This window comes from Natrix helvetica (genome assembly GCF_964273705.1).
Source record: "Natrix helvetica genome assembly, chromosome: 11".
Classification (NCBI taxonomy): Eukaryota; Metazoa; Chordata; class Lepidosauria; order Squamata; family Natricidae; genus Natrix; species Natrix helvetica.
The window spans coordinates 2,161,533-2,183,983 of record NC_138562.1 but is presented as its reverse complement, the minus strand read 5'-3'; the positions used below and the strand labels follow the sequence as shown (position 1 = coordinate 2,183,983).

At 45.2% G+C, this 22,451-nt stretch overlaps 1 protein-coding gene across 9 annotated transcripts in view; it reads left to right on the top strand.

Moving 5' to 3' along the window:
* The window catches only part of NEXMIF (neurite extension and migration factor), a 372,359-nt gene that overhangs the window by 267,343 nt on the left and 82,565 nt on the right, over nucleotides 1-22,451 (top strand). For all 9 annotated transcript variants that reach the window (XM_081964313.1, XM_081964320.1, XM_081964319.1 and 6 more), the window contains one exon: nucleotides 13,096-13,240. The gene's annotated coding sequence lies outside the window, so the exon portion shown is untranslated. The remainder of the gene's footprint in view (nucleotides 1-13,095; nucleotides 13,241-22,451) is intronic.

Sequence of the window (22,451 nt, the reverse complement as noted above, 5' to 3'; positions counted from 1 at the left end):
TCATCCAGCATTGGTAAATTGATTAGAGGAATTTTAGTCAAGCTCTTAGGAGTTTCAGTTTTTTTTATCAACTGAATTACTACTCGAATAAAATGCTCAAAGACACGCAGCGGTTTTGAGATTATGCACATACAAGTCTTAAGAGCCACTTTATTTATTTTGTTTGTTATTCAACCATTCATTAATTCATTTCTTCATTCATTACATTTAGAGAGATGCCCAACTCCACACTGTCTCTGTGTGACATAAAACAGTTGAAAACAGGAGGAACGAATGGAATTTAAAAAAAGATATTTGTCCAGTAGAGGAAACATTCAAACGAATGTAAGAAGACCTACAAAGAAATTAGCTCTCCACCCTAACCCAAGAAGTGCTGGACATGAGCGGGAATGACTTTTTCAATGACATAAAAGCTTTCCCCACCCAAGCAGCAGAATGGTGGGACTCAGCTTCAATTAGACTAACAATCAGAATAAAGCTGGAAGGGACCTTGAAGGTCTTCTAGTCCAACCCCCTGCTTAAGCAGGAGAACCTATCCCATTCCAGACAAGTGGCTGTCCAGTCTCTTGTTAAAAAACTCCAGTGATGGATTGCCCATGATTCCTGAAGGCAAGCAGTTCCATGGGTTAATTGTTCTCACTGTCATGAAATTTCTCCTTGGTTCTATGTTGCTTCTCTCCTTGATTAGTTTCCATCGATTGCTTCTTGTCCTGCCTTCTGGTGCTTTGGAAAATAATTTAACCTCTTCTTTGTGGCAGCCCCTCAAATACTGGAAGACTGCTATCATGTCACCCTTAGTCCTTCTTTTCTCCAGACTGGCCATATCCAATTCCTGCAACTGTTCTTCATGTTTTAGTTTTCAGCCCTTCAATCATCCTAGTTGCTCTTCTCAGCACTTTTCCCAAAGTCTCCGCATCTTTTTTGTAGTGTGGTGACCAAAACTGGATGGAGTATTCCTGGTGGGGCCTTACTAACGTTTTATAAAGGGGTACTAATACTTCACCTGATTTTGATTCTATGCCTCTGTTTATACGACCTATGATTGCATTCGCTTTTTCGGCTGCTGCCATACACTGATTGCTCCTATTTAAGTAATCACCCAGAGAATCTGCTTTGTTCAAGAGAGAAAGCCAAATCTCTAATGCTTCCGGCTTCAGCAATTCGCTTTATTTAACAAACTGTTCAATAGCCTCAGTTCCCTGGGCCATTTAGAAATCTCTTCATATAAATATATATAATGAAAAATATTATCCGGCAATGGAAACAGGAGCATCATAGAGATAAAAATAGCAATAACAATAAATGAGTTTTAAGATACAATAGATATGAATAAAGTCACAATAAAATCTGCATGTGGGAATGCTCAGAGGCTTTTGTGAATACAGAACGGCCGAACTTGATTTCCAGCAGAAAAGAGATGCATCTCCGCAGCTTCACCTTTGCTTTGCTTTTCCATGGCTTCTCAAATGATATTCTAAATGATTTTAAAAAAGAGGGTTAAATTATTCTGAATGAGAGAAATTGTGCAAATTATGATTGATGCAGAAATGAGCTTTTTCTCATTGCAGACATTCTTTTGTTGTTGTTATTGTGGCGTTGTCTTTTTGTTTCCCCCCCCCCCCCGAGCAGAGCCTACATCGCACGTGGCACTGCCTAAATTTCTCAGAGCGTTTTCTCTCCAGCAGGCATTTCACAAAAATAGGCTGCTAGTGAGTCAGAGGCTCTGGAAGCAATTTGAGAAACGATGTTGGGCCTACAGACCTTGATGGAGTCAACAGAGAAGACAAGCTTTCCCCAACAGACTCTTGCCATGAAGGACAGGGAGGCAGGAGGCACAACGGCCAAGGTGACCAGCTGTCTGAAGGCATCTCAGCTGGTGTTTCAGGGCTGTGGTGGAAAACCACATCCCCCACCCTTGTCAGCAGAGTCGTCATATTCGGTGCCAAAGATTTCGTGCTAATTTGTTCTTGCCCAACTGGAAAGCAACCATTTAGGACGCAAAACAGCCTGGGTGGCCGTGAGTCTGGGGGTTGCCTTGGGCAGAAAGCCAGGGTCCTCCTTCCTTATCCCCCACATGTGGCTCGTTGGGTTTTGAGACTCTCTTCCCTAGTTGAAGCCTCATTAAAGGGAAGGGAGGAAGGGGAGGAAAAGGTGAAAGACTGTCTTGGAATCTGCTTTGATGAGCTCTAGAAGCCCTTTTGTAAAAGGAAGGTCTAAAAACAAATCTCCAGTTCATGTGACGCGTAATGCAGTGTAGATCCCTTAGGGTTACATACTCTCTCTCCCTCCACTGCTACTGAACGTCTACACCAGCGGTTTGGTAGCCAGGGGGGGGGGGGAGATGAGAGAGGAACCGGCCCATCCCTTGCACAAATGGAGCTGCTTGCGTGTGCGTGCATGTGGTGTGGCCCAGTAGTGGCCCACAGCCTGTGGATTGAGGACCCCTGATCTACATGAAGTCGCTGAGTAGGGGTGCATCAGCGTGAGATTCTACACTGTCTGGGTTCTTTCCCAGGGAGGGTCTGGAGGCTGGGCGGGCTTGGATGGGGGAGAACAGGTTTTGACTCAACCCTGGCAAGACTAGCTGGCTGGGGGGGGGGGGACTGGGCCCCCTGATTATGAGGATTCTCTACCTTCTATGCTGGATAGGCTCATCTTCCCCCAGGCAGAACTGGTGGACAATGTGGGTCTTCTCTCAGCTCCTGCTGGAAGAGCTGATGACACAGCCGGGCCAACAGCACCTTTGCCCAAATCTATCTTGTGCACCTGTTGCACCTATTTGTGATCACTCATGCTCCCATCTGGACTACGCAGGGCTTTCCACAGGGTAGTAGTTAAAGTGTATGTTAATTTTAATGAGGAATGGCCTAGGAAACCACCTGGAAGGGTTATGTGAACTTCATATCATGAGCGGTGGTGGCTCAGTGGCTAGAATGCAGTATTGCAGACTAACTCTGTCCACAACCAAGAGTTCGATCCTGACCAGAACAAGGTTGACTCAGCTTTCCGTCCTTCTGAGGTTGGTGAAATGAGGACCCAGATTGTTGGGGGCAAGAGGCTGACTCTGTAAACCGCTTAGAGAGGGCTGTAAAACACCATGGAGTGGTATATAAGTCTAAACACTGTTTCTGTTGCTACTTTTGACCTTCCCAACTGGGAAGGCAAAGATTTGTTTAATGACAGCATGATTCACTTAACAACCATGGCAAGAAAGAGAGTAAAATTGTGTGTGACTCACCTAACAACCATCTTGCTTAGCAGTGAAAATTCTGCTTCCCACTGTGGTAATACCTTGAAGGCTACCTGTATATTGGAGATCATCCCTCCTTGCTTTGGTTTGGTTTTTTTCCTATCAGGGGGGTAGCTAAACAAAAACACTTAATTGTTCTCTTCCAGCTTGGATTTTGTGAAATCGGGTTTTATTTAGCAATACCTGTGAATCAGGAACATTTCTTGGTTCCTCTCCCAACAAACTAAAATTGAAAGCCAACGCTTATTATTGACTCCCAATCTGGAGCCAGGAGATGGTTGCCACTGACCTGCTGCGCCTGCTAAACTACCCAGAACAAAGAGCTTCCCAGGTTGCTTAGTCCTTCTGGTGAAGAGGAAGAGAGTCAAAGCAAAGCTCTCAGCCATCTTGCAGCGATGATACAACTGGCCAAATAGTCAAGGTACAGTACCTCCAGATGGTAGGTTGTTAGAATGGATAGGAGTAGTTAGATCTCGTTGGGCAAGGGTCTCCAAACCTGGCAACTTTAGGACTTGTGGACTTCAAAATGGCTGGCTGAGGAACTCTGAGAGTTGAAGTCCACAAGTCTTAAAGTTGCCAAATTTGGAGAACCCTGTAATTGGGTAAGGAAGGTCCATGCTGCTTTGACTAGATTTGGATGGTGTTGGCCACAGATGTTACCTCTTAGTGTCAGGGAAACTTCTACCTCCTGGTTAGGGATATTTCATTAAGAAAGTCACTGCTTGGATGGTTAGCATTCTTGAAAGCCAAGTGGTCCTCTACTGTCACCATTCACCTCCATCAGGAAGTGTTACAAGAGATTTTGCTGTGCTCCTACAGGTCCGTGTTAAATTTGTCCAATTTGTTGTAGCAATTGAACGTACTCTTGCCCATGCTGTGGATGCCGTTGTTTTTGAAACAGCAAATAAAGATTTTTGGTGGACATGTCTGTAGAAAGGGCTCTCTAAAAGTATTGGTAAACATTACATTAAGCATCACACTACACAGAACATAGAATAACAAGGTTGGATGGGACTTTGGAGTTCTGCTCAAGCAGGAGAACTTACACCATTCTGGACAATTGGCTGTCCAACCTCTTCTTGAAAACCTCCAATGATGGAGCACCCATAATTTCTGGAGGCAAGTCGTTCCACTGATTAATTGTTCTCACTGTCAGGAAATTTCTCCTGAGTTCTAGGTTGGGTCTCTTCTTAATGATCTTCCACCTGTTACTTCTTGTCCTGCCCTCAGGTGCTTTGCAGAATAGGTTGGCCCCCTCCTCTCTGTGAGAGCCCCTCAAGCACTGGAAGACTGCCATCGCCTCCTCCTCCTCCTCTTCTATAAGCTAGGCATGTCTTGTTCTCTCAGCCGTTCACTGTGCGCACTGAGATGGTTCAGTCCTGATGTTTGCTATGATCTTGATTTGATCTGGGTCTTCTTGCACTTATAAGACAGAACTCGTGCCATTTGTAGCCCTGTGAAGTTTCTGCTTCTGAATTGTTTAGAAATGTCATTCTAGCCCATCCTTTGGAAGGAGAGGTAGTCCTCAGCTTACAACAGTTCATTAAGGACTGTTGTTAAAGCAAATTGCAACAGCACTGAAAAATGTGACTTATGACCGTTTTTCATACATGACCATTGCACACTCCACACAGTCACATGAACAAAATTCAAAAGCTTGGCAACTGACTCATACTTATGACCGTTGCAGTGTCCTGGGGTCACGCGATCCCCTTTTGCAACCTTCTGACCCGCAAAGTCAATGGAGATGCCAGATTCACTTAACAACCGTGATACTAACCTAACAACTGCAGTCATTCATTTAACAACTGTGGCAACAAAAGTCATAAATAGGGGCAAAATTCATTTAATGAATGTCTCACTTAGCAGCAGAGATTTTGGGGTCAATTGTGATCTTAAGTAGAGGATTACCTGTATTAGAATTTCTGTCCAGCTGGAAGCTGCAGTTGCAATTGTCTGGAGGCTGCTACGTAATTTAGCAAAGCTTACTCTTTTTTAAAAAACTTTTATTTTGTGTGGTAAAGTTCCTTTCTTCCAATATTTCTTATGTTGTTTATCTGGCCTTTTTACTGTCAACCTCACCAATTCTGGGGCAGCATGTGCCGAAAAAGATAAATAACCAAAATGCAAAATTCATAAGAGTGTCAGTTTTTGGAGATTGTTGGCATTCTGACCTGATATTGCATACTAAAGTAATTGAATTTCTTCAGGATTAGTGTTCTTGAGAGCAAAATAAGCCCCTTTGTTTAATGTTGGGATATCACATATATTATGTAGAGATGTCATGGATGCTTCACTGCTATCTCTTGTATAATGTCTCTGAAATGCCCAAAAAGGATCATGTACATTGGTCATACGGATCCTGGGCAACTTTAAAATGTGTGAACTTCAGCTCCCAGAATTCCCTAGTTAGGCAGGCTGGGGAATTCTGGGAATTGAAGTCCACACATCTTAAAGTTGCCAAGGTGGAGAAGCATCGACTAGGGTAAATATTTTTCTTATTCTTGTAACATACAGCATATAACATTGGCCAGTATTGCTTTTGGTGGGAAGTTGTTGGGAATTTCAAAGCTAGTGTCATGTCATATTGGTGGGCTGATAGCTAGCCCAGATTCTAATTTCAGTTTGTTAGTTCCTTCCTTTAATCCTGGGGTCCCAGTCCGTGGAATGATACCGGTCCACGGCATGCCAGAAAACGGTCCACACAAACAAGTGAAGCCCAATCCGTGGGATGCAGGCAGTACACAAAACCACAACCTTTCCGGTCTGTATAAAAACCTTTCTCCATGGAATTGGTCCCTAGTGCCTAAAATGTTGGGGGCTGCTGCTTTAATCCAAACTATGAATCTTCCAATCCCTGCCCCAGACTCTTAGCCAAAATGCCCCCCCCTTCAAACACAGCCTTAGAAAGCCGTTCTTTTCAGCTCCCAATGAAATCCTAACTTTGACTGACATCATGTCTAGTGAACAGCCAAGCCGGCGGGGGGGGGGGGGATTTGTCATGATCCTACCAGATGTTCCTTTACCGTTGATCAAGCCAGTGCCCAAAACTCCCTTCTGCAAGAGTTGGAAATGGCCTTGCCAATAATAGCAGCTCTTCGGTTGAAATCAGGTTGTAACATCCTCACATGCAGAGCCCCTTGTCTTTTGTTTCTGAGGTATTAACCCAGTTCAACTATTTAAGCCACCTGGTTAGCTTTGCTTAGCCTTGACTTCAAGTTTAGTTTCTCTCTTCGCTAAGGACTCCCAAAGTTCTACAACGGTTCCTACTCAGCACCTTGCAGGCTGATGCAATTGTTAGCCTTGAGAGCTGTCATTTCCTACACTCTGTTTTTGCATAATTCAGCAGGGTGTCACTGTGGCCAGCATGGAGGACCTTATGCCATGCATTCGGAGCTGTGGTGTGGAATGGGGTCTGGATTCCCAGGAGGGAGGGGCTGCTTTTCAGAGGGAACAAGGCAGAAGAGCTTGAAAAGTATGATCGTCAGGAAAAAGGTTAAAGCTCTCCCTAGCTGTTCCCTGTGTATATGTATGTAGTTATGCAGATAGTTGCTTTAGCCTGGCAAGATTCTGTCTAGAAGTGAATATTCTGTTTATTATTATTATTTATTTATTATTTATTATTATTTAATTTGATTTCTTAGTCGCCCCCTCTCCCCCCAGGGACTCGGGGCGACGTACAATAGCAACAATCACAACAATATAATATGGAGGAGGTAGAAAATAAATAAATAAATTACAGTACTTTGAGACAATTAAAACCCCAATGACAGTTAAAATTTAAAAATTAAAATTAACAATTAAAAATGCCCAAGAGGTGGAGAAGCTCTAAATTTAAGCCAGGCCGGCTAGTCGGAACAGGTAGGTCTTCAGTTTCATACGGAAGGAGCGGAGATCAGTTGTTGTCCTAATGTCTGGGGGGAGGTCATTCCAAAGGGTAGGGCCCATCACAGAGAAGGCCCTACCCCTGGGCGCCGCCCTCTGACACTCTCTGGAGGACGGCACCCGGAGAAGTCCCTCTCTGTGCGAGCGAATGGGTTGCAGGGATGTGTGGGGCAGGACGCAATCCCGCAGGTAACTAGGCCCTGTGCCATGGAGCACTTTAAAGATGGTGACTAACACCTTGAAGCGCACCCGGTAGGCCACAGGAAGCCAGTGCAGCTCGCGCAGGAGAGGTGTTATATGGGAGAACCTCGTTTATGAAAATACTCTTACTGATGGGGTTATTGATTCTTGGAGGCCTGACAGTAGCTCATGTCTCCTAGTGTGGAGAAATAGAGGGGTTACAAAGGGGGAGATTTCAAGGATTTGAGAGAAGCTAGCAGGAGAGGCATCTCTGGTTTGAAAAGCAGAGAAATCTGTTTCAGGATCCAATTTGAGTAGTCACCAGGACCAGAGTCTTCCAAGCTTTCAGACTCGTGCTGGAGCCCATCCTCAGGGAACAACTCTCGCGCCAGAATGTCTGCTTTGGGTTATTTTTTGCATCATATTTATGTGACGCCTGGTAGGGTATGTGGCTTCTTATTGATTGATGGGGGTGTTGATAGCCAGCTGTTAAGTCATTGGCTGCTGTTTCCTTGTGCTGACAAGTCCTTGGTTCCTAAGTACCTGATAAGCAGGTGATAAACTAGCACTCCTGTTGACTGACAAGGAGCCCATTTCCCAGACTTCAATCATTTCCCTGGCTATTTTTGTCCCTGCTTGGCCAACAATCTTAATAGTTGCAAATTGAATGCATCTGTTTCATCATGAAAGATGGAGGTCAGAAAACCTTCCAGGCTGGAAAATTAGCATCCATTCATATGGAAGTGCAGGAAGAAACAAGTCAGGATTTAGATCAGCGAACTAAGTTCTGTAGGAAAGGCAGAATTGCAGGGTGCCCCTTAGACAGCAAATGTCTTCATCTGAACAGCTTCCTAATTCTCTGCAATAAATCTACTTATGTAACTTCCTTGTGTTTGGTGTGGGAGACAGTTTAATTGCCATGCTGGTAGCATGTACTTTTCTGGTTCTTTTATGAAAAGGCAAGGAGTAAATCTTGCTGTATGGAAAAAGGATAGAAATTCTTTTTGTCCCAAATGACGAGACTGTCAAACGCTGTAGGTGTGACCTTAAGCATTGATAAAAATGGCTTTCCAGGTGCGGTAAGCTTTATCGGTTTTAACTGATGATTCATAATCCTTACTATCTCATTTCTAATTCGTAAAAGCTTGGGAAGTTTTGTCACATATGACTCAGTTTCTCAAACAAATTCTCATTTGTCTAGATTATCTCTTTTCCATGGCTAATTCATGTTGCCATCTCTCAAAAGCCCTTAAAGTGATTTAAAAGATGCACATAATAATCAGTCATTTCCACGATTGATTTTAATAACAATTTCCCCCGTGTTGTTTCCAGCCATTGTTGCTTTTAGGAATTGATTACCGAAGGAGAGAATTTCTAATTCTGCATGTCAGTTCTTATGCAGTCATTTGTATTTCTGTGCAAGGAGACGGTCTCTGCTCATCACAAAGGATGCCAGCCACTTTGTCGGGCTGAGCTTGCTCCAGGGTGCAAGAAACAGAAGAGCTGCTTTCCATGGAAAGCCCAGTGCAAAAGCCAATCCCCTTCCAGCAGGGATCCAAGAACGAAAGTTTACAGAGCTCCAGATGTGATCTTGGGGTTTCCCAAAGAATGAAAGAACTTGATTAATTTGAGTTCAACACTCTATGCATAGCTTGACAGTGTGGTTTGTAAACCATGATTCTTCTCTTGCTGCATTGTTTAAATCTAGACAAATGGGTCTTTTCGCAAATATTAGGCAAACCGTATTTATCACAATTGCCAACTGCATATACGTTAAAGAGATGGATCAGCCACTATCAGGTGGTTTCCTTGTCTTTGTCTTAACTTGTTGCGACATCACAGTTCTTCTAAATCTATGGTTTATGACTTAGTTTTTGTGAATGGGGGGCAGGCATGGCTCAGCGGTCAACCTGACAGCCCAGGTTTGAGACTTGAGCAACAGCGTGAGCTCCCATTGCCCCAGCTCCTGCCCACCTACCAGTTGGAAAGCATGCAAATGCAAGTAGATTAATAGGTACCACTTGTGTGGGAAAGTAACAATGTTGTGTGCACCTTTGGGCTGTGCACCATGCTGGCCACATGACCATGGAAGTTGTCTTTGGACAACACTGCTCCCTCGGCCAAGAAACAGAGATGAGCACATCACCCTGGAGTTGGACACAACTGGACAGGGAAACCTTTGCTTTTTTGTGCATGAATAAACCCAAACAAATGTGGTTTATTCTCTGGACCATGGTTAAACTATCATTCAGTATGAGACATATAACCATCTGCACATAATTGAGTGTCAGTGTGTATGGGGAGGGAGGGATACAAACTGTATTTCCCCCCATCATCTATAACCTGAAAAGCAACAAAGAGATCAATTTAATAAAATATGAGCCCACTGATTGTATTCACTTGACCAGAAAAGTATTTGATTTAAGAAATCCATGGCAGTTAAAGACTAGCATCAGTGCTCTTCTCTAGTGTCGTCCCTTTCGGATGTATTGGATCACAAGTCCCACGTGTCTTTCTGAGCACAATGGAACACATAGACTCCATATCAGGATGAAACTTGTACTGTAGCAGCTCCATAGCTTTCCATGAGCAATAGGACCTTTTACACTGGTTCTTTTTCTTGGAACATCCTATTTTTGCAACTCTTGTTCTGTACTGACTTAACTCATCTTCATTGTCATTCTTGCTTTTCCTGGACTTTTTCTATAACTCTGTCTTTGATCTGTGGAGGTCATCATCCTTTTCCATTTCTGAAAAATCCAGTGTTACCTATCTGTTGGCTACCAGCAAGGAAATATTCCTTCTCTCCTCTTTTTTAAAATGCAACTTTGGTTCCATGGAGTACCACAGAGAAAATAACTGAATTCTGTTCTTCGTAGGTGGCATCTGAATATCTTTTCCACGGCCATCATGGCTACTGACCCAAGTGCACGTCTACCTATCCATCCTGCCCATTTGGGACCCTTGAGCTTACCTCCCACCTGGCTGGGTCCCTGATGGCAAAACCAAGTATTCAGGGCCTTTCGAAAGAGTACCAAGGTGGAGGCTGACCTTATCTTCTCTGGGATGGTGTTCCACAGGATAGGAGCCACCATGGAGAAGGTCCTTCTTCTTGGTCCCACTAGATTGACTTCCTTAAAAGAGGGGACCCTTAACATCCTGCCTTACCTCCATGCTGTGGTGGGCCAGGGAGATGTAACTGGGAAAATATTATCTTTCAAATGAAAGATCTAATTACAAAAGTTATGTGAACATAGGACAAGTATGGTTGAAACTATCACTCAGGTATTAGAGTGGTCAAAGAAGGTGGTAGATATAAATGTTAATGCCCTGTTTTCAGTTGCAGGTGCATGGTTATTATTTTCTAAAATAGAGAGGTACGACATCACAATAGCTTGACACAAGGCAGGGGGTTGGACTAGAAGACCTCCAAGGTCCCTTCCAGCCCTATGATTCTATATTGAAATGTGTGGCATATTTTTTAACTGTTAGGTCCTTTATTGTTGGTAACTAATCGTAAGAGACAGAATCTATCTATCATTGAGATATCTTCATTATCCATTCTGCGGCTGATTGCTGTGCCTGTCATTGGCTCACTTCATATTTAATTTTAGTTTCATTTTTTCACTTTGCTCCTTGACTTTCCTTACTAAAGCTTCCAGATCTTTTGCATTTTCAGCTGAGTAGAGTCATTGGTATAAAGCAAATTATTATTGTTCCTTGAAACTCTTATGTAAAAATTTATATATAGAAGTATCAAAATCTGTTATATATATATTGCTGTTGAATAAGTGTTTTGTTCTCATTGTTCCTTTTTCATTTTTTCTATTTCTATTTCTTTTTTGTTTAATTAAGTGAAGCAAACAAAATGAACAATGAGAATATTGAAGAGGGCGTGTACTGTAATTACTGTATGATTATGACTGTTTCTGTGTTATATTTATTTCTGTCAGCAATATTATAAGTTATTTATTTATTCGTTCATTTTGATAAATTACATTTAAAATCTGGAATTCATCCAGCTTAGAATGGTTTCCATAAATCTTTTATCTAGAAAGTAAGTGGGGCAAAACTGAAATTGAATTTAGTTTCGGAAGGCTTTCTTTGGGGGATCTCTGACATTCTCTAGGTTTCTCGGAGGTTGTATATCTACACCTGATAATAGCTGATAGCTGACCTTTAACTTTGTTTGATAGTTAAAAGCATAATATTTAGCAGGATCTGATAGGCAGCATACAGAATCAGAACATGACAGATAATATGGGGAGATATTTTAACATTTGACAGTTTATTTCACGTTTGATAGTTGCTAAGCTCAAAACAATCTGGAGAGGAACTTGATTTCAGATGTCCAGGCGAAAAGAATTTGCATCCAGAGAGAAAGAGAGATGTTTGAATCTGAAATTTTGCCTACTTTTGAAATCGCGTAAATGTGGCAATTCCAGTGAGGGACTTAGCTTTGCAAACTTTGGGATAGTAAACTTCCACCAATGTAATAGGCATCTGAATACGAGTCAAAAGGAGGAGAAAAGCCAGGGAGCAGGCTGCAGGCTGGTGAAAAAACGATTAGCAGTTGTATTCCCGAAGATTGTCCTGACTAACTGGAGACCTTTGGCAGAAACTCTTGGTCTGGTCAAGAGGCTTATTGGAGATAATGTAGCATGGGAATCAGTCTGATTTCATATAACAGCGGTTGGACTATGGCCCCCAATCCCATTCTTGGGCTTCAGAAGATTCTTGGACCATTAGGCTGCCTAGTGGTCTCCTACTGTTTTGAGGCAAGAAACATGGGAATAAGAGAGAAGCTTAAGCATGCAAGCAAACCAGGGAAAACCACAATTGTCCTCTTTTGGAAGGAGATCATAGAGCCATGGGGCTGGAAGGAACTTTGGAGGTCTTAGAACATGTAGAATAATGGATGGACCTCAGAGGTCTTCTAGTCCAACCCCCTGCTCAAGTAGGAGACCCTATATCATTTTAGACAAATGGTTGTCCAATCTCTTTCTGAAAGCCTTTAGTGAGGGAGCACCCACAACTTCTGAAGGCAACATGTTCCACTGGTTTATTGTTCTCTAAGGAAATTTCTGCTTGGTTCTAGGTTGCTTCTCTCCTTGGTTAGCTTCCAACCATTGTTATTTTTGTCTTGCCCATTGGTCCTTTGGTCTTCTAGTCCAAGCCAACGGCAGGAGATCTTATATCAACCTGGACAAATGGTTGCCCAATCTTTTCTTGAAAACCTCCAGCGATGGTGAATCCACAACTAAATGAGAAAATGAGAAGTCCTGGCTCTGCCCCCATGCGTGGTCAAATCCCGTGCCTTTGTGCCCCCACCTTCCCATTTGCACTTTTCATTGAATCATCTTCCAAAATTGTTGCTCACCAACCTTGCATGATACGTTTTGTGAACTCCTTGGAGCAAATGACCAATTTTCTGAATAAAGGAATTTGTGTAGGCAGTTACTGTATATCATGCTTTCCCCCCAAAGTGTGAAAGGACTGTTGTTTCTGGTATCAGCTTATTCTATGTTCTAAATGCTGAACATGGACCATATTCTTAGACCCCACCCCAAAATCACAAGGCCCTTTCGTATAGAATATTTTTACAGTTTCTTTGCTGCCTGTCTTCCTGAGAGTCTCTGAGTAACTGAAGGATGCTCTCTTTGAATATGAGCGCATGAACAGCAGGAGATCCTTATGTAGATTTCACTAATTTAATTTAACTTGCTATATAAGCAGAGAAAGGGCAATTTCCCACTAACTCACTTGCCTTTATTCTACAGTCTCCTTCAGTGTCCTACATCAATAATTGAAAAAGCTTCTGATCTTCTCTTGGACTTGCACTGGGGAACACAACTTTGGGAGGAGAGGAACCTGCAAAACAGCTTGTGAGAAGAGAAGAAAATGATCCTGAAATCATCTTAAAAGGTAGGCGAAAGGGAAGTCTGTTTCCTGTTGAAATGGCTGGGCAAGAATTGTTGATGAAAAGTGAGGAAAAGTCCATTCTCAAAATTGGTGGGGACCTTTGCTCAGCAAAACCCACCCACCCTTTGGGAAGTGAGGAGTCAGGAGGTTGCCTTCCATCAGTCAAAGATTTATCCTGCACTCTCTGAGGAGCACTTGGGGTGGGTTGCAGTTGCACACTTGGGTCTGCATTAGGCTTGCCCATTTCTGCCTCCAGAACTGGGGGAGGGGGTTGTAATTGGAACAAATGACTCAATCGTACAATGGGAGATTTTGTGTCTGTCTTGGAAGCCTCTCATTAGGAATATGAACTGCCTTGTGCCTTCTGCTCGGAGGAAATATGAACCAACAGTAGCCACAAGGGCCATTTTATTTGGATTGTCCAGTTTGAACCGATTTCTGAACTGATGGACTTGAGGGCACTTACTTTTTGCAAAAAGGCATCATCAAGAAAGTCCCAAAGATGCTTTTTCCAAAAGGAAACTGGACTCTCTTGCTTTTTTTCTTTGAAAACCTTTCACATTTCATCCAAGAAACTGAAGAACCTTGTTGGAGGAGAAGAGAAATATTTTCAAGGAAAAAACCAAGGAAGTCCAGCCTGATCATCTCCTACAGCACTTTTGGGACAGCCATGACTTACCTGGGGGATTGAGAAGGGTCCTCCTCTGCATGATCAGATTTGGTCTTTTCCCGCTACATGTTTAGGTGTCTCAACATGTCTGAATGATGAGAAGCAAACAGAGATTGCCTTTTTTCTTGCAAACTTGATCCACTGGAATTTCCTGCAGAGTTTGAGGGGGAAACTATTCCCAGAACAAATCCTCTGTTCTCCTTCCACCTGAGTTGATATTCCTATATCCCCTGTTCTTCCCGAGTAGAGGAGCTTTCAAGATACAGACCATTTTTCTTCTCCCTTTGGCCTTCAGCTTGCTTGGTTAGCCAACTTGTGTTTAATTATAATATTTGCATTTAAGATACAGCTAATCCTTTTTCCCCCTGGTTTCCAGCTGTTCTTTCTTATTATCAGTCCTCCTGAATTTTGAAAGTACAGGTAGCTAATAAATGCTTTTAATGATAGAAAAATCTCTCTTTAATTTTCGCCATATTTTTATTTTTGTATCCTTGGGTAAATGTTGTGCAGATTTTGGTCAGTATTGCTTTGATACAGCTTTGTTTGTGCCCATATGTCTCTTTGCAGTATTTATTGGCCTGCTTCTGTATTCATTCATGCCAAACCTGCTTACCTTGCTTGTGCGACATATGCCGATACTGTTGGATGCTCGGTGTTTTGGCCAAAGTTTCTGGCTTTGTCAAATATGAAGAGCTTTTTTTTGGGGGGGGGGGTAGTGTTTTCTCATGAATGGATTGGCGTTGAGAGGCCTCTTTCATTTTTGTTCCTAAGCTGGAAGGGATAAAATAATAATGCTGAAAGTCAAGATGTGATTAGCAAAGAAATATAATTAATGAATTGACCCTCTTCTGGTGTGCCATCTGCAGTGTGGATTTTGAGACCAAAATATTGTTTTTGTGTCTTTGTAGGGCATTCTGTTCTGCTTACTTTGATGACAGGAGGAAAATCAAGCGTTGGCTTCCTGGGATTCTATAAATTCAGGCATGACATGGTGTTCCTGCTGTTGCTGGGCAAACAGGCACTTTTCACTTGATGTACTCAGAGCTTTAGCAGTCAATTGTACTTTTCAGCCTGTTTGATTATAAAACACTCAGAGAGCTTCAGACACCTGGCGTTAAAAATAAATAAATAAATAAGCTTGAATAAACAACTTGGTTGAAGTTAGCTGAATGACTGATCCTCCTCCTCCTCCTCCTCTTCATTTTAACAGATTAACAGAGTTGGAAGGGATTTTGTAGGTCATCTAGTCCAACCCCCCTGCCCAAGCAGAAGACCCTACTGCACCATTTATTTATTTTTTTAGTTTTTTTTTTTTTACAAACATATCAATGTGCGAACAGTGTGGCATCTGAGTGTCATACATTTTGATACAAACAAAATACCGGTAGTATTAATCTTATTTGTTTCATTTAACAAGCTTATATAATCCTTGTAATAATACACATATTTTTATTAAATTATAATCTTTCATTGTTTAATCATTCAATATTTCACTCTGCACCATTTCTGACAGATGGCAGTCGAGTCTCTTCTTGGAAGCTTCCAATGATGAAGCTCCCACAACTTCCGAAGGCAACTTCTGTTCCTTTGGTTGATTGCTCTCACTCTCCTTGATCAGTTTCCATCCATTATTCCTTGTCTGGCCATTGGGTGCCTTGGAAAATAGCTTGACCCCTCCTCTCTGTGGCAGCCCCTCAAATATTGTAAGGCTGTTATCATGTCTTTTAACTAGACTAGCCATGCCCAGTTCCTGCAACCGTCCTTCATATGTTTTAGCCTCCAGTCCCCTCATCATCCTGGCTGCTCTCCTCTGCACTCCTTCTAGAGCAGGGGTGTCAAACTCAGGACCCGGAGGCTAGATCCAGCCCATGGGGTGCTTAGATCAGGCCTGCAGGGCCACCCTAGATACAGCGAAGGACCGCCCCACCTGCTTCTGCCAGTGAAAACAGAGCTCCCAAGGGCCGCGTACAGCACTCCCGAGCTCCGTTTTCGCTGGCAGAGGGTTGCAGGAGGCCCTCAGAGCTGAAAACGGAGCTCAGGACCCCATTTTCGCTGTCAGAGCACTCTGGCCACCACATATGCCCCCGACATGAGTGATGTCATGCTGGCCATGCCCACCCTGGCCCCCCACCATGATGTTGTCTCTCCATCTAGTTTTAGGTCTGTTTTGTGGACACTTTTGATCAAGTGGGATCCGTTCTATGCCTGCCTTGGTCCACCTGCCCTCAGTTCTTCTTGCCACTTGACCAGCCCATTTCCATTTCAGTTCTTTTGAGGATACTTTCATTTGTTCTCTCATCCACCTGCAGGTCTTTCTGTCTTGCCTTGTGATGCCAAACATGTTTCTTTCCACGGGTCTTTGCGCCACTCGTAGCTTTTGTGAGGTTAGTGTTTGGAAGCAAATTGAAAGAATGGCTGATTATTGGGTCATAAACATTTGATGTGCACATAGGGTAGTCAAAAGGGGGCACGATAGCTCAGCAGTTAAAGATGCTGAGCTTGTCAGCTGACAGCCCAGGTTCGAGAGCCGAGTACTGTGCAACAGGGTGAGCTCCCATTCCTTGCCCCAGTTCCTGCCCACCTAGGTTCAAAAGCATGCAAATGCGAGTAGATCAGTAAGTTCCACTGTGGTGGGAAAGTGGTCGGTGCACCTTGGTGTAGTAGAGTCATGCTGGCCACATGGGCACAGGTAATGTCTTTGGACATTGCTGGCTCTCTCAGCTAAGAAGCGGAGATGAGCACCACACCCTGGAGTCGGACAGGACTGGAAATCCTTATCTTTATAAGACATCCCTTGGCTTATGAGCATAATTGGGAATGGAAACTCAATTGTAAAACATTACGATTATAAGCCGAGGCATCCATATGACCAGAAGTAATTTTATGGTCTTTTTCATGGCAGTCAGTAGGCAAATGGTGTGGGTGTTAAGTGAACTGATTCATTTGAATGGGCATTTCTTGTCAGAAACTGGCAAAATACACCACAAATCAGAGACTGCAGCGTGCTGCAACCTGCCGTAAAGCTGACCCAACTGCAATGTGACCTTGAGACTGCAGGGGGCGCAGTGTGACCGTTTTCAATGACCGTAAAACACCCGTCCTGTGGCTGTGATAAGTTTGAGCAATAACAACAATTTGCAGATTCTCAGTTTATATTTATATCTGTCCCATCTTCAACTTTATCTTCAAGATAAAACATGATATACCAAAATGCACATAAATAGTCCTGCTCAGGGTTTCCCCCTCTTTATGAGGTTTATAGGCTATGGACCAGCATCAGGTCTTCTTGGGGGTGGCTCCCACTCTTTGAAACACCCTTCCTCCAAGATCTGCTTGACCTCAACTTATGTTGCGCTTATGTTTCACAATCATGTTAGAGCAGTGTTTCTCTCAACCTTGGTGGTTTGAAGATGTGTGGATTGAAGTCCACACATCTTCAAATTGCCAAGGTTGAGAGAAACCCTGTGTTAGAGCCACATTGTCTTGCACCTGCTTTTGGCCGTTATCTGTCCTTAGAGACCTTGCCTGTGGGTTGCTACCTTCTTCAAGGGGAAGGGGGTGGAATTTAGCACGTCATTAGTGGAAACCGACAGACAAGAGCAATCCAGCCTGAGCAGACATCCAGAAATTTTAGACAGAGGCTGCTGGCAACAAGAGGGGCAGAACTTCAGCAGCAACAGCCTTAGGAGCTTCCTACAGTCCACTTCCACTCCAAAGTCCAGTGAACTACTCTTAGATTAAGCGCTACTGTCAGTGCCATGTTAAGAGGGGGGAGAGAATGGTTACGGAGGTATTAAATAAGAGAGACAGGTCTTGTTCCTTGGGCTAGAAATCAAAGGATTCTGCTTTTAAGGTTTAAAATGCAAAGAAGGGATCACTTGGGCTCTTTTACAGCTGCCGCAAGCCACAGCTGGCAAGCTCAACCACGTTGATTGCACATGCTCAGAAACTCCTCCTGCACCCACTGGGCATGTGCCAATTAAACTTCCTTTGAAATCTGCTTGTTTCCCGTGAAAAGCATTTGCATTCAGGGCTGAAGTGTCCTTTTTCCAGAGCTATATTTTCCAAAGCCTTCTGGCTGAATGGAGACTTCAGAATAGCTTCCTCTCTTCCACCCCCTCCCGGTTCCTCACCAGGGCCCCCCCCACCTCAGCCCACTTCCAAAAGACAAGAACGTTTAGGTTAGGTTTTTAAAAAAATAACTTTATTGATTTTCAAAAGCAGAACATTAAAGCAATAAACAGACAAAAAGAGGGTTGGGAAAGAAAACAGATCAAGAAAGAAAGAAGAAAGGAATAAAAAAATATAAAAAGATAGAAAGATAGAAAAAGAATGAATGAAGGCGAATGTATATGCCCCAGGACCCAATGTTGGGTCAGTCACTGGGACCAGAGGTTTTGTCTTCTGAGCTTTCGGACTCGTGCTGGAGCCCATGCAGAGGGAACCTCTCTCTAACCAAGGGTGTGCAGCTACTAAGATTGTTGGGCAAGCAGGCACAAAAACAGCCAGGGAAGTGATAGAAGCCCGGGAAACGGGTCCCTCGTCAGTCAACGGGAGTGCTGATTTACCCCCAGCCTATCAAGTACTTAGAAAGTGAGGGCTGGGCAGCACAAGGAAACCGCAGCCAATGTCTTAAAAGTCAGCCATCAACACACCACAATCAACATCTAAAAAGCCACCTGCAACACAGACACTATAAATACCACGCAGAGAACAGCACACATTCTGCTAGAGAGACCTTCCCTGGGCTCCAGCATGAGTCCAAAAGCTCGGAAGACAAAACCTCTGGTCCTGGTGACCGACCCAGATTGGATCCTGTAGGGGGGGAAATGACTTATTCCCCCCTCTCGCAGCTATGGCCTCCTGCCCTTTCAAGGGCCCACCTTGAGGACGGGTTCATTAACCCAGAGAGGTGGAGGAAGCGCATGTTAAGGGGTTTTTTAATTAAATGTTTTTTAAAAGTTGTAAGGGGTTATAAGGATGGGGGGGGAGGGGTTGTAGGGATGGGGGGGGGGAACCGGTTAGGAGGGATGGAAGAGCCAGGCACCTAGGTGTGGTCGAAAGAGGAGGGAGCGGAGTGGGGGAGGAGAGGGAAGATAGCATTCCTGTGAAGGGCACCTTAATACCAACGGTCGTGGGGAGGGGCAGGTGCGAGGACAGTTTAAGAGCACGTAGTCGGTTGGGAGACCGGGGTTTTTGGTCATTCCCGGTCGTTTGTACCAACCCCTGCATACTAGGTGGTCAGGATCTACAGACCCAAGGCCTGAGACTGCTGTTATGCAACGCGAGGTCCGTTGTCAATAAGGCCCCCCTCATCCACGATCTAATTTTGGAGGGGGAGCCGGACCTCGCCGGAATAACCGAGACCTGGTTGGGCCACGAGGGAGGTCTACCCCTTGTGGAAATGTGCCCTCCAGGTTATCGAGCATTTCACCAGCCTCGGGCCCAGGGAAGGGGCGGTGGGGTAGCAGTGATTATCCGGGAAGACTTAGAGCCGAGAGAGTTCACCGTGCCGCAGACATCCGGGTGTGAGTCCCTCGTCGTGAGATGGGGCCCAGGGAGGCAGTTGGGCCTGCTGATAGTATACCTGGCTCCTCGCTATACTTCAGCGGCCCTGCCCGAACTCCTTGAGCTGATCTCATCGGTGGCGGTTGAGACCCCCAAACTTTTAGTGATGGGGGATTTTAATCTGCCGTCGATGGGAGAAGCGTCTGAGGGGGTTCGGGAGTTCATGGCTTCCATGACAGCCATGGACCTGACCCAGTTAATTCAGGGCCCTACTCACGAGGGAGGCCACACCCTGGACCTTGTTTTTGTCTCTGGCCAGTGGACGAGTGATCTGGGAATAGGGGATCTAGACACTATTCCCCTGTCATGGTCGGATCACTCACTTCTCCGGCTGGACTTCCCTGGTGCTACCCCCCGCCGCGAGGAGGCGGAACTGGAAGGTATTAGATGGTTCCGCCCCAAGCGCCTGATGGAACCGGATAGGTTCCAGACGGAACTTGGGCCACCCCCTGTGGACCTGACCCGCCCCCGAGTGGAGGACCTGGTAGACGCATGGAATAGTGCGACTACCGGGGCCCTAGACCGGGTGGCGCCTTTGCGGCCTCTCCTGTGGCGATGAACCACCCTGGCACCTTGGTTTACCGAGGAGCTAAGGGTGATGAAACGCCACAAGAGACGCCTAGAGAGTCGTTGGAGATCCTCCCGTTCCGAATTTGACCGAGCACAGGCACGAGCCTATTTGAAGACGTACCTCGTGGCATTAAGAGCGGCCAAACGTCAACATTGCGCCGCTCTTATTGCGTCTGCAGATAACCGCCCTGCCGCCCTGTTTCGGGTGACCCGTTCCCTCTTGTTTGAGAGACCACGGGAAGCCCCACTACAGGGCAGAGCAGAGGAGTTTGGGAATTATCTACAGGACAAAGTCGCTCAAATTCGGATGGGATGGACCCCTTTCAGTGGTTCAGTAGAGACGCCCGTTGCGAGTCTTGAGGGACCGCTTTGGGAGGAGTTTGACTCGGTTGCCATCGAGGATTTGGACAGGTTGCGTGGACGTCTGCGACCCACCACGTGTTTATTGGACCCGTGTCCCTCCTGGCTTGTACTGGCATCCTGGGAGGTTACGCGCGACTGGCTCCTGGGCCTGGTGAACGCCTCGTTGGGTGAGGGGTCTCTACCGGCCGCCTTGAAAGAGGCGGTGGTGAGGCCCCTGCTCAAGAAGCCTTCCCTGGACCCAACGGACCTAGTCAATTATCGTCCAGTCTCCAACCTTCCTTTTTTAGCGAAGGTTGTAGAGAGTGTGGTAGCACAGCAGTTCCCACGTCACCTGGAGGAAAATGATTATCTAGACCCGCGCCAGTCCGGCTTCCGACCCGGGCACAGCACGGAGACGGCCTTGGTCGCATTGGTTGATGATCTCTGGAGGGCCAGAGATAGGGGTTGTTCCTCTATCCTGGTCCTATTAGATCTCTCGGCGGCGTTCGATACCATCGACCATGGTATCCTGTTGCACCGGCTAGAGGGGCTGGGAGTCAGGGGCACCGTTTTACGGTGGTTTGGCTCCTACCTCTCTGATCGGACGCAACGTGTGTTGACAGGGGAGCAGAGTTCGACCCGGAGGCCACTCACATGTGGAGTGCCACAGGGATCGGTGCTCTCGCCTCTCCTGTTCAACACATATATGAAACCGCTGGGCGAGATCATCCGTGGTTTTGGGGTGGGATATCATCTGTATGCTGATGATACTCAGCTATACATTTCCACTCCGAACCACCCCAATGAGGCCGTCGAAATGATGTCCCGGTGTCTGGAGGCCGTACGGGTCTGGATGGATGGCAACCGACTAAAACTCAACCCTTCCAAGACGGAGTGGCTGTGGCTTCCGGCCTCCCGGTTCAACCAGGTGCTTCCATCTCTGGCCATCGGGGGCGTCCAACTAGCCCCCATGGAACAGGTGCGCAATTTGGGCGTCCTCCTGGATGCCCGGCTGTCCATGGATAACCATGTAACAGCCGTGGCAAGGGGGGCGTTCCATCAGGTCCGCCTGATGCGCCAATTGCGCCCCTTATTGGACCGGGATGCCCTACGCACAGTCACCCATGCGCTAGTGACGTCTCGCCTGGATTACTGCAATGCTCTCTACATGGGGCTTCCCTTGAGATGCACTCGGAGACTACAGTTGGTCCAGAACGCGGCCGTGCGGGTGATTATGGGGAGGACTAGATTCTCCCCTGTAACACCTCTCCTGCGCGAGCTGCACTGGCTTCCTGTGGTCTACCGAGTGCGTTTCAAGGTTTTGATTATGATCTTTAAAGCGCTTCATGGCACAGGGCCTAGTTATATGCAGGATCGCATCCTGCCCCACACATCCCTACGACCAATTCGCTCACACAGAGAGGGACTTCTCCGGGTGCCGTCCGCCAAACAGTGCTGGGGGGCGACACCCAGGAGCAGAGCCTTCTCTGTGATGGGCCCAGCCCTGTGGAATGACCTCCCCCGTGACATCAGGATTACTTCCGATCTCCGCTCCTTCCGTGTACAGCTGAAGACCCACCTCTTTCAATTATCTGGCCTGGCTCAATCGCAATCGTAATTTTCTCATTCCTCCTAACTGTTTTTTAAATTGTTCTTAAATATTAATTCTTAACTGCATATTGGGTTTTTACAATTGGGGTATTTTAAAGCTGATTTTTAACTGTCTAATGATGTAATTTGTTTCCTCCTCCGTGTATGTATGTATGTGTGTTGTGTATGTATGTACGTTTTTGTGCTGTTATATATCTTTTATGTTTTATGCTCCATTGTACGCCGCCCCGAGTCCTACTCGGAAAGGGAGCGGCTAATAAATCCAAATTTATTATTATTATTATTATTTCTTTGGTACAGATACGAATTTTAAAACTGCATCTATTTCTTACTCTAAAGTTAATGTTTATTTGCACTATTTGTCAGGATTCCAAATAGTGACCAAAAGTAAATCAGAGTCCAAGTCAAAGTACTGCTCAAGGTTCCAATTTATGAAGAGAGCCATGTTGGCAC